Genomic DNA, 13,373 nt, shown 5'->3' with positions numbered 1-13,373 from the left:
TCCCTACCACACCCTGCTGTTACCATCCCTACCACACCCTGCTCTTACCATCCCTACCTCACCCTGCTGTTACCAGCCCTACCACACCCTGCTGTTACCATCCCTACCACACCCTGCTGTTACCAACCCGACCTAACCCTGCTGTTACCATCCCTACCTCACCCTGCTGTTACCAACCCGACCTAACCCTGCTGTTACCATCCCTACCACACCCTGCTCTTACCATCCCTACCTCACCCTGCTGTTACCAGCCCTACCACACCCTGCTGTTACCAACCCGACCTAACCCTGCTGTTACCATCCCTACCACACCCTGCTCTTACCATCCCTACCTCACCCTGCTGTTACCAGCCCTACCACACCCTGCTCTTACCATCCCTACCTCACCCTGCTGTTACCAGCCCTACCACACCCTGCTGTTACCAACCCGACCTAACCCTGCTGTTACCATCCCTACCACACCCTGCTGTTACCAGCCCTACCTCACCCTGCTGTTACCATCCCTACCACACCCTGCTGTTACCAGCCCTACCACACCCTGCTGTTACCATCCCTACCTCACCCTGCTGTTACCAGCCATACCTCACCCTGCTGTTACCAGCCCTACCTCACCCTGCTGTTACCAGCCCTACCTCACCCTGCTGTTACCATCCCTACCTCACCCTGCTGTTACCATCCCTACCACACCCTGCTGTTACCAGCCATACCTCACCCTGCTGTTACCAGCCATACCTCACCCTGCTGTTACCAGCCCTACCACACCCTGCTGTTACCAGCCCTACCTCACCCTGCTGTAACCAGCCCTACCACACCCTGCTGTTACCAACCCAACCTAACCCTGCTGTTACCAGCCCTACCTCACCCTGCTGTTACCATCCCTACCACACCCTGCTGTTACCATCCCTACCACACCCTGCTGTAACCAGCCCTACCACACCCTGCTGTTACCATCCCTACCACACCCTGCTGTTACCAGCCATACCTCACCCTGCTGTTACCATCCCTACCACACCCTGCTGTTACCATCCCTACCTCACCCTGCTGTTACCATCCCTACCTCACCCTGCTGTTACCATCCCTACCACACCCTGCTGTAACCAGCCCTACCACACCCTGCTGTTACCATCCCTACCACACCCTGCTGTTACCATCCCTACCACACCCTGCTGTTACCATCCCTACCACACCCTGCTGTTACCATCCCTACCTCACCCTGCTGTTACCATCCCTACCACACCCTGCTGTAACCAGCCCTACCACACCCTGCTGTTACCTTTTGTGTTGCCTTTTTCCATTCTCATTTATTGAGTATTTTTGTCTTATGAAACATGCTTTTCTTATATAACATGAATACCTTATGAAACATGTCTTTGTTTGATCTCTCTCTCACACTATGTGTTGTCTATCACAGACACACATCCCCAGCTCAGCTTGTTTCAGAGTCCATGCGGCTTGTCATGTATTTCACAGACTGTGAAACATGAAGGATCAGCTGCCATTTAGGACCTATCTGTCTGTCTGTCTCCATCTCACACACATGCAATGTGCACCCCCCCCCCACACACACACTCTGTTGGCCCTGTCCAGTCCTGTGGAGATGACAGGAGCATGGGGTCTGAGTGAGCGAGCCCCTTCCTCAGCCTGACTGTCCTGGGGGTTAATTAACCCTCCTCCCCCAGACTCCACCAGCCCCATCCTGCTCCAGCAGCTCCAGGTGGAGATAATTGGGAGTTGTGCGAGCACAAATGGTCTCCTCCGTAACTGGGCTGGTTGCTGGACCTGCCTGCTGTCATCACGTGGGCCCCCTCCCAGGTTAGATGACTGTTAGGGCCAGGCGGACGGCGAATGATTGCTAATAAAACATTTGATTGAGAGGAGAACAGAGTGAGAACCATAAACAGGCTAGATTCTGCCCTTTAATTTTGCCATCTCCAGAGAATTGGTTTTGCTGTGCCGCAGAGCGACTCACACACAAGCAGTTAGTTGTCGTCTGCCCTAGGACTGGAATTTAATTTAGTGTGTGTGTGTGTGTGTGTGTACAAGCACATGTGGGTGCAGGTGTAATGTGGTGTGTGTATTTTGTACTTTCCTATTTCATAGAAATGAGCCATGGTTTTTCTAGATGTGAAATCTCCCTTCCCTGTAGGTGCAGCAGTGCTGCTATAGATAAGGAGAGAAAACAAGCATTTCATACTGCAGTGGGAAAATTACCATAGAGTTACCAAGATGGCCACTGCTGAGCCCTCTGCAATCTCCCCTCATTCTGCTCTTTGTGTTACATGTTTGTGAGGTTGGTCTGTAGTGATGAGCTATTGTACAGGCTAGTGTTTAGCTACTGTGTTTGACTACATGATTTGGCTATTCTACTGTAATTTACCAGCATGTTGTGGGCTCTTTATGTTAGAGATATTGTACGGTGGTTGTTGACAGTGTCTTGGTAGTGCACATACTGTATGGCTGGTATCGCTGGCTGGTTGCTGTTGCTGAGTCAAACTGAGAGGCTATTATGCTTACTGGGATGTATTTCTACTACTGTATTCTGTGTGGATGCATGGGACTGATGGGTCTTGCTGGTGTGTGTTGCCAGTGTGTTGGACAAATGTGCATTCCTGGTGTGTGTTTGAGGTGCTCTATGATTGCTGGGGTGGGGTGGGTATAAAGTACTATACAGTATAATACCAGTATGTTTAATGCTGGTGTATGTTGGTTCTGTGCAGGGTGTATAACATGCATAATGGGTGAGTTGGGGTAGGTGAGTGTCTGTGCAGGATTTATACCATCAGTGTACACCAGTGTATTGGGGGGGTGAGGGGCATATCAAATCAAATCAAATCAATTTGTATTTGTCACATACACGTGTTTAGCAGATGTTATTGCGGGTGTAGCGAAATGCTTGTGCTTCTAGCTCCGACAGTGCAGTAATATCTAACAAGTAATATCTAACAATTTCACAACATATACCCAATACACACAAATCTAAGTAAGGAATGGAATTTAAGAATACATATATGGACAAGCAATGACAGAGCGGCATGGACTAAGATACAGTAGAATATTATAGAATACAGTATATACATATGAGATGAGTAATGCAAGATATGTAAACATTATTAAAGTGAATACTGTTCCATTTCTTTAAGGGGTCAGTGATTTCAATAGGCAGCAGCAGCCTCTAATGTGCTAGTGATGGCTATTTAACATAATAATAATATGCCATTTAGCAGACGCTTTTATCCAAAGCGACTTACAGTCATGCGTGCATACATTTTTTTGTGTATGGGTGGTCCCGGGGATCGAACCCACTACCTTGGCGTTACAAGCGCCGTGCTCTACCAGCTGAGCTACAGTGGACCACACCACAGTCTGATGGCCTTGAGATAGAAGCTGTTTTTCATTCTCTCGGTCCCAGCTTTGATGCACCTGTACTGACCTCGCCTTCTGGATGATAGCGGGGTGAACAGGCAGTGGCTCGGGTGGTTGATGTCCTTGATGATCTTTTTGGCCTTCATGTGACATCGGGTGCTGTAGGTGTCCTGGAGGGCGGGTAGTTTGCCCCCTGTAATGTGTTCGGCAGACCGCACCACCCTCTGGAGAGCCCTGCGGTTGCGGGCAGAGCAGTTGTCGTACCAGGCGGTGATACAACCCGACAGGATGCTCTCAATTGTGCATCTGTAAATGTTTGTGAGGGTTTTAGGTGCCAAGCCACATTTCTTCAGCCTCCTGAGGTTGAAGAGGCTCTGTTGCGCCATATACTGTAATCACCATGTATTGGGGAGTGGGGTGTGGGGCTAGGTCCTGATGAAAGGGTAGAAGCATATATCAGACTCCAGCCCAGGCAGAACTAATAAAAGGCCAACCATGGTGGAGCTCCCCTGCTTCTGGGAACAACGCTGCGTTTTACTGCCGCTCTGACAGCAAGATAAAGTGCTCATCCAATTAGAAAAATATTTGGTCACCTACCTACCAACGGAGCTTGGGCTTGTATTTTTCAAGCCATTTGATCAGGAATCCTTGCTATTTTTATTGTATGTTTTCCTACCATTGTATATATACATTTTATTGTGCAGCCATGGAATGTTGATGAACCATTTACCATGTAGTAATGTAATGAATGTTGTCTGTCTCAGTGTGGTTTCTAATGAAGGGTGGGTCTGGAGGCAGTGCTACATAGTGTAGGTTTGTGTATACTATGGTGGTGTGTGGGTTTACATTTTGTTAGGTTTTTGTGTTGGTGTCGGCTAGGTTTGGGCTGAGAGGATTTTAGTCATTTCTGTCGTTTGTCCTCCTGTACAGGGCTGTGTACATGTATACTAGTACTAGTCACCTTCTCTGCTTAAGAATACTGATGTATTTTTTCCAGAGTGCATTAAAATTAAATTCTCTCTTGTTGTAAAAAGAGGCACACGTTCAAAATAATTGGATGTGGGAGAGAACAAAGGGCTGACTCTCGTTCCCTCCCTGAACACCCCAGCTAGGCGTTAATACCAAGCCAGCCGCATTGTTCTGCCGTCTGCAGCCATCCCCCCAGCCAGACACTCAGCGCTGGAGAAGTCACTTTTAATGTCTGATAATCAAGGTGAATTTTCAAAAAGCTGCCATTTTCAAACGATGGTGTATATATTACATGGAGATGGGACTTGAGGAGGGGAGGGGCTCTGCTGGGAGAGAGGCAGAGCCTCGGCCATGCACAGTGGAAGAGAGACACCTAATGGCCACAGCAGGGACTGCAGGCAGGTTTTGTTCTGCGCTAGGAATCAATGGAGGAAGGCGGTTGTCAGTTCACTGTCAGTCATGTGTTGTTGTGCTGTGTAATTTGCTTTGTCTGTGGTAGAGTGTATGTGTTCCACAAGTTCAGGCTGAACAATAGCTTTCAGTGATTCCTATTCTCTCAAGGAGCCATTCACTAGGAATGTCCTTGTGTCCTCCAAACATTCACATACATTTTAGCCTCTGTTTCTATATTCTTTTACAGACAGAGTATATAGGGATATATTATTAAAGATAGTATGTCCATGTATATGTGTTTATCCCTCTGCTCTGCTCAGTAATGATGGAGATTGCGGTGGAGCGTTGTAGGGGAGACTGTGGGAGCGGAGTAGGGGAGCTCCATTTCTCTGGCGTGGTGCAGGGGCTCATCTCCCCCTGCTCCTTCCCTCTCTCCCCCCTCTCCCTTCTTTCTTCCCCACGCCGCTCTAAGGTATGATTATTTCTCCTCCACTCTGCCGCACCATATATCCCAGGTCCGCAGTTCTCCCTCGCCGCTGTCATTTTTCATGGCATGTTTTCGCCCGGGTGCAGCATTGCGCATTTGCACTGTGCCTATTCAATATGTTAAGGAGGTGAATATATGCAGCGTGTAGAATGTAGTAAGTGTACATTTATTTTCTGCGGTGGTGATTTACTGGTGTTTCCGGTGCTTGGGAAAAAGAGGGCAGCAGTGTATCTTAACTGCTGCGTATGCACTCACCTCCAACGCTTTTTTTTACACACTGGAGACACAATATTATACAGTTGATAGAGAGGGTTTGGATGTTTTTTATGTTGTGTATAAATGCCCCCATTCCAGTATGTACCCTAGCTCAGCATAGTGGGTTTTTTCGAATGTCATTTTCTTTATACAGATGGTGATGTTCGGTGGTGGCTTGGTTAAAGACAAGTCTAATGGTACCTTGTCTGGCAGTGATGCAGAGTGTAGTATATGTAGGCTAGCTATGTGGCTCGGACCCTGCCATTCTGATTGCCTAGCCTGGTCCACCTGTGTTCCTACAACCCCTATAAAGCTCCCTGTCATTAACCTGCACACACACACACACACACACACACACACACACACACACACACACATACACAATCCCATCTCCAGTCCTGTCCCCCTGAGTGAGATCTGATGGAGCCATGCAAAGAGGTCTAAAATAAAAACACATATGGTTGATGGAAGCCTGAAATCGACATTATACTCTGAGGGGAAGTAGATCTAATCCCATGAAACAGTAGGCTTTAAATGTATTCTGTGCTCGGAGCCTTGTGGCGCGAGCCTCCCTCTGTGAGACCATCACTGAATAGAAAAAAGATCAAATCAAACAAAGTTTTTTCAGAAGTAAATGCTAGCGTAAAAGCTTTTGGTCCAGTGTGTCTGATGCTGTTCATTGATTAGCTCAGCCTATGTGGGACTGTTTTAACATTTTTGTCCTCAAAAGACTGACAATTCACCCCAAAAGAAAGAGAAAAAAACAAAACAAGATGGAGGCAGCCTCCTCTGCTCTTTCAAGAGGACAGCATCTTAGACGTGTCACGCTCTTTCAGTGTGACTGTGTCTGTGTGTGTGTGTGTGTGTGTGTACGTGAGTGTGTGCGCGTGCAAAAGCCTCTTCTTGTACACTGTCAAAAGCATGAAGTGTTTTTCAATGGGACACTATTGTTGATGGCAGAGCTCTATGTCTCTCCCATCCTGGTAGTATGTGTATTATACTCCCTCCTCATCTCTTCCCCAGTCTCCCATTGTCCTTGTGAAGTGGTAAGATTCTCCATTGCTAATGTGCTCCTTTCTCTCCCCTTTATCTATGCTGCTCTCAGAACAGTTCTTTCTCTCTGAGTAGACTATAATATAATATATAATATGCCATTTAGCAGACGCTTTTATCCAAAGCGACTTACAGTCATGCGTGCATAAATTTTTTTTTTTGTGTATGGGTGGTCCCGGGGATCGAACCCACTACCTTGGCGTTACAAGCGCCGTGCTCTACCAGCTGAGCTACAGAGGACCTCTCTATAGACAGCAATGTATTCACAATATTTGCTACAACTCCCTGGCTTGGTTTATATAGGCTTATTTTCTTATACTGGCTTTGTATTGGTGTTTCAAGTTGTATTTTAGTGGTGTGCATATGTGCGTGACTGTTTGTCTCTTGGTCGTCGTGGGTTCCTGTGGTTTAGCAGAGACACTCGTCCGGAGCAGTGTGGGACAGTTGGGACAGACCTGGACCAATGACACAAACCACTACAGTCAACTTGTACATCAGAGTGACCTTCCGGACCAGGCTGGAGTTCACATCGGAGCTTTTTCTCCTGGAAGTACAGAAGCTATTAGATCTAATCGCGATGTTGTTGTCTTTTATATTTCCTATCTGCTAGAATTCATTGATAGTTTGATAATGCAGGGGTTCACTGAGTGCAAGAAGTCTAACCATATGATAAGATATTGGCAACGTGTTTAAAGGCTGGTGGTTTTATTTGGTACATGAGTATATTATTTGTTCCTGGCACTGGTAGCAGACAGTTATTTTTCATTGTTTGGTTAGAGGGCATGCTTCCAAAGTGTTGTTCACAGTTGTAGTGGAGCATAAAGAAGGAGAAGGAGGAGAGGACTGGGGAAGGGGGCTCTCTAATGGAGGGAGGAGTGTGGAGAGATGAAGATAGGGAGCGTTGTTTTGCCAGGCCAGGGTGGCAGAGCTGGTGTGTCTGGCCTTGTGCCAGCATGGGCAGTGTGCCCACGGGGAGGCAGTGTGTAGCCAGCGCTGTGCCACAGACAGAGAGACAGAGAGACAGAGGGAAAGGCTTTACTGAGGCTGGTAAGGGTACTGACTGACTGTCAGAGGAGTCTGGGTTGAAGTGACACTCCCCCCTGGGGGTGTGATGGGTGGGCAGGACCACAGAGAGAGAGAGAGAGAGAGAGAGAGATAGAGAGAGAGAGAGAGAGATGGCTGATGTTGGATAGTGCCATGTCATTCAGTGCCTTAGCGACTCCATGGACATCATTGCCTATTTAGTGTCTGTGCATTTTCAGTTAATCTCCTATGCATGGAACATACAGTGCATTCAGAAAGTATTCATACCCCTTGACGTTTTCAGCGTTATTCTGAAATGTATTAAATTGTTTTTCCCCCTCATCAATCTACACACAATACCCCAAAAGGACAAAGCAAAAACAGGTTTTTAGAAATTTTGGCAAATGTATATAAAAAACAACAACTGAAATATCACATTTACATAAGTATTCAGACCCTTTACTCAGTACTTTGTTGAAACACCTTTGGCAGTGATTACATCCTCGAGTCTTCTTGGGTATGACGCTACAAGCTTGGCACACCTGTATTTGGGGAGTTTCTCCCATTCTTCTCTGGAGATCCTCTCAAGCTCTGTCAGATTGGATGGGGAGTGTTGCTGCAATGCTATTTTCAGGTCTCTCCAGAGATGTTCGATCGGGTTCAAGTCCGGGCTCTGGCTGGGCAACTCAAGGTCATTCAGAGACTTGTCCCGAAGCCACTCCTGCGTTGTATTGGCTTTGTGCTTAGGGTCATTGTCCTGTTGGAAGGTGAACCTTCGCCCCAGTCTGAGGTCCTGAGCGCTCTGGAGCAGGTTTTCATCAAGGGTCTCTCTGTACTTTGCTCCGTTCATCTTTCCCTCGATCCTGACTAGTCTCCCAATACCGGTCGCTGAAAAACATCCCCACAGCTTGATGCTGCCACCACCATGCTTCATTGTAGGGATGGTGCCAGGTTTCCTCCAGACGTGACGCTTGGCATTCAGGCCAGAGTTCAATCTTGGTTTCATCATACCAAATAATCTTGTTTCTCATGATCTGAGAGTCCTTTAGGTGCCTTTTGGCAAACTCCAAGCGGGCTGTCATGTGCCTTTTACTGAGGAGTGGCTTCCGTCTGGCCACTCTACCATAAAGAGTGCTGCAGAGATGGTAGTCCTTCTGGAAGGTTCTCCCATCTCCACAGAGGAACTCTGGAGCTCTGTCAGAGTGACCATCGGGTTCGTGGTCACCTCCCTGACCAAGGCCCTTCTCCCCCGATTGCTCAGTTTGGCCGGGCGGTCAGCTCTAGGAAGAGTCTTGGTGGTTCCAAACTTCTTCCATTTAAGAATGATGGAGGCCACTGTGTTCTTGGGGACCTTCAATGCTGCAGAAATGTGTTGGTACCCTTCCCCCAGATCTGTGCCTCGACACAATCCTGTCTCGGGGCTCTACGGACAATTCCTTTGACCTCATGGCTTGGTTTTTGCTCTGACATGCACTGTCAACTGTGGGACCTTATATAGACAGGTGTGTGCCTTTCCAAATCATGTCCAATCAATTGAATTTACCAAAGGTGGACTCCAATCAAGTTGTAGAAACATCTCAAGGATGATCAATGGAAACAGGATGCACCTGAGCTCAATTTCGAGTCTCATAGCAAAGGGTCTGAATACTTATGTAAATAAGGTTTTTCTGTTTTTTATTTTTAATAAATGTCCAAAAATGTCTAAAAACATGTTTTTGCTTTGTCATTATGGGGTATTGTTTGTAGATTGATGAGATGTTTTATATTATTTAATCAGTTTTAGAATAAGGCTGTAACGTAACAACATTTTCTGAATGCACTGTATGCAAACTGTAATGGGCAATGGGGATTTTGAGCAATTAATGGTATTTATGCAGTCGCTTATAGTCTCAAATAATAATGCTACTAGCCTGTTTAGAGGTTGTTGGTTTTTAGTCACTCTGTTGTTTCTCCTTTCTCGCTGTGTCAATGCTTGAAGAGCACATGCTTCATGGGGAAAATGCTATCTCCCTGTTATGTGTGCATTTAAATAGTGTTTGCTTTTCAAAACCCTATCCCCCCTTTCCCCCTCTTTTCACTCTCTCTGTTTCCCTCTCCCCTCTCCGCTCCTCTGTGTATCCTTAAAATATTCTGCACATCCCTCAGCAGTTCCGCATCGCAGATATCCCTAATATAATCTATGTGTCGGAATACTCATTTGTACCGTCAGGATAAAATAAATAGTCTGCAGTTAATTATGGGGAGCCGGCTCCTGGCTTGGCCCAATGATTTATGAAGTGCGCGTAGGCATTCTGCTACACATTTTTCTTAATGTATTTTTTGTCTGTCTTTCAATACATTTTCCTGGAAACGTCTTAATGATGTCAGAGGTGTGTTAATGAGCCTGGCTCAGGGAGCAGTGCTCTGGTGGTGGAGAGGTAAGGGTGTCTGTCTGTCTGTCTGTGTGGTTGCCTGTGTGTCCATCTTCTGTCTGTATGCCTTGCTGTCTGTCTGTCTATGTGTGTCTGTCTGTTTCTCCTATCAGCATTTCTCCTATATTTGCCCTCATTACTGTGTCCCCATGTGTTTTCTGTGGGGGCTCCTGTTCCACTAGACTGCTCTCTTGTTTATTTAGCTCTCTGGTCCTGTGTGAGCAGTAAGATACAGTAACGTAGCAGTAAGTTTCTGGGTAATCCATACCTCTGTGTGGTCAGAGCTGTTAGCCAGGCCAGGGGCTGGGCGTGGGTGGTTGGTGATGATGGGCATGGGTCACCAGGGGAGAGAGAGCCCCTAGCTCCCTCCCTCCCAGACAGCAAAACACTTCACATGATTAGATGCATTTTCTCCATCGTTTCTTCTCCTCTATTTGTTATGCGCTGTCGATCTCCGGCAATTAGCGCGGAGCGTGCCCGACGTGGCGCTCGGAGAGCCCTGGTGGGGAGCGGGCAGCAGGCGGGCAGGCACTGAGCCTCCGCTCTAACCACGTCTGTCCGTCCGTCCGCCCGTCCGCCAGCCTCCCAGACAGAGGTAGCACACAGCGCGTCAGAGCAGGGCCCCATTAGGGACATCCACACATCTCTCTGCATCAGGATGCTCTCATTTACCTCCTCCAGATCCTATCATTTATCTCCTCAAAAAAAAAAAAATCCCACATTAAGCGGCCAAGCATGGCTGGCCGCAGTGCCTTTCCTGAAAGAGGAAAAATAATGATTTAATTTCTTCTCCTTTTTGTCTCAGTGGCCTACTCACTTTGTTCATACACACATCATTACACACAGAGGCCTCGTTTTCATCTCTCTGCCAGGCAGGCTGAGGCTGGGATCAGGGCTCTAAGTTAGCCGTGCGGCTGCAACCAGGCCATCGCTGCAGATCAATACCTGTGGTCAGGACGGAGCATGCCGCGCTTCGCTATGCTACACCTCCTAAATAGGCCCTGCAGGTCCCACCATAAAACACCTCACAGGCCAGCCTGGCGGACCCATAAATCCACTTTTTATTTTTCTATTGGAGCGAGCAAAGAGTAGCTGGGCCGGGTTAGGATAGGGTGGTCAATGAACTGAGGTCTAGTGGTTAGGGAGTATGGCACTAGGGTGGTTCCAGCTGTTAATCTGCATCCTTAGAAACCGATTATCAATAATCATTGGCCAGGGAAAGGACAGGTTGGGGTTTGTGTTGTGTCTTTGTAGGATAAACATACACTCCTTGATTTGGGCCAGAACAAGCACACTTGTTTAGTTCTTGTGTTGGGATTGCTAGCCTGGAGTGTGCTACTATGGACTGGGTTACAGGGCTGGATTGTGCTAATGTGCTGGGCTACAGCAGGGCTTGAGTGGGTAAGATGTGTTCCAGATGAGAGCCTGGGGACCTGCCAGAGACAGAGAGAGACAGAAGGCTGATTCTCCTCATCTCCCTCCTTCAACCCCCCAGGCTGTGTGTGTGTGAGTGTCTCTGTCTCTCTTGGCCTGCTCCATGCATTAACCAAACAGATAGCCACCAACTTTAATTACCTTTGCTTCCACTTACTCACCCCTGATGCCCTCAAACCCCATCCACCCTTCTTGCAAATGAAAGAGGGAGAGGGGAGAGAAAGAAGGGAAGCATAATTACTTATTTTAGTGGAGTGCGGCAGAATGCCTTTTGCCAAATGACTCTAATTCCAAATAGTTAACAAGATTTTTCTTTTTAATAGAGCCGAATCCGTGTGACAGCAAATAGCTTTCCCATTTGCAGCCCTTAATGGCTTTTCATACTTTGCACTTCCAATAAGCAGTAAACTCGGAAATTAATATTGCACGCTGTGTTATGATGCAAATGGGAGCGAGATAGGAGAGCGGTACCTTGATGCAGAAAGCTCTGATTAGATCCGTAATTGCTTCAGTGGGATGAAAACATTTCTCCCGTTCGTTTGAATTATTTTTTTATTTTTATATATGTATATTTTAAGCCTCGCCATTCGCTCCAGCGTCAGAATCGTTTTGTAATGTTGTTGTTTTGTGTTTTTAAATCAATGCTAATCAGTGGTAATTGTGGTTGGAAGAAAAACACTCCTCCACAAAGTCTTTGTCTATATGGAAGATTGTTTATGTGACCTTTCACTGTATTCACTACGTATTGGTGTATATTTTGTGTACTATGTTCAGATCTGTACAATATGTTTTAAGATCCTAAAGGTAGATTTTGTCCTTGGAGCGTCCAACTAAAACACCTCTATTTCATCCGATCATACTGTAGATGGTCACCCAGTTAGAATGTGTTTGAACCTATTTGAACCAACCAGCCACCTCTCTCCAGGAAAACACACAAGGCGCAAAAATATATATTTGTGCAAGGTGTTTCATAATTAACATCTGATCCAAGTCAATCCGTTTCCAATTCCATTTTACACATGCTTAAATATTAACCCTGGTCTGTGCATAAGGTACTGTATTCTTAATAAGGGGGATCACATAGGGACGGAGACAGTTCACACAGCACAGACAGCCACGGAGTTGTCATGTTAATGGAACATGGAACGTATACATTTATTATATGGCTGACACTGATCAAAAATTCAACTCCTAACAGCACCCTTAGGCAGCTGGCTCTCATCCTTGCTCTTTCACAAGCTACTTCAATCTGTCTCTGCCATATTCAACATCTCTCCCTCCTCACCCCTGTTGACTCACTGCATATCACTGTAGCAGCCTGTCGTGTACCGCAGACGTATGTGTTTGTCTGTGCACCAGTGTATACATTCCACCTGACCATATTGTCTGATTTACTGCATTCCCCGCCCAGCTATGGTATAACGCTGTCATATGCTTTAAATGCAGATTATTCCTGAAGGCTGTAAATATGCCACAGCACAGCAGCCTGCCCTGGTGCCTGACTCTAGCCAGCCCAGCCCACAGAGCCTGTCTTTGGGGAGAGAAGAGCAGAGCATCCTGACAGCGTGGAGCCCCAGCCCCAGACATACAGCCACCCTGACCTTTGGACAGAAATAGCTAATAAATGGGCCTCCGATTGCTGCCAGCTATTGAGGTTAAGTGTCCTTTGGTCTGTGGGGCCTCAGTGTAGCGCTGTGCAGTCGGGGCTGGCTGGGTCACGTGACCAACGCGCACGCACGCACACGCACGCACATCTGATTCCCTCTCGCCGGCCGCGTCGTCATGGCAACCCTTCATTTCTTTTTCAGCGCGTTCCTATTTCACCTGTCACTTCGATAATTGCCTCTGGATTTTCCAGCGTATCAGGGAAAAAATTACGATGATGATAATAATAAGACAATATTTATGAGCCAAACGGCTGACAGACAAGTGTAGAGAGATGAAGAAATGCAGAAAGGTTTCATTAGGATAGAATATTAATGTGG

General features: G+C 46.9%; 1 protein-coding gene across 1 annotated transcript in view; it reads left to right on the top strand.

The window, feature by feature from the left end:
- Positions 1-13,373, top strand: part of LOC311128555 (uncharacterized protein) — a gene marked incomplete at both ends in the record, with an annotated part of 140,778 nt that overhangs the window by 78,915 nt on the left and 48,490 nt on the right. The window lies entirely within an intron of this gene.

Source organism: Coregonus lavaretus (assembly GCF_964263955.1).
Source record: "Coregonus lavaretus genome assembly, chromosome: 4".
Taxonomy (NCBI): Eukaryota; Metazoa; Chordata; class Actinopteri; order Salmoniformes; family Salmonidae; genus Coregonus; species Coregonus lavaretus.
Note: the sequence above shows the minus strand (reverse complement) of the source record. Positions and strands in the feature narration are given on the sequence as shown.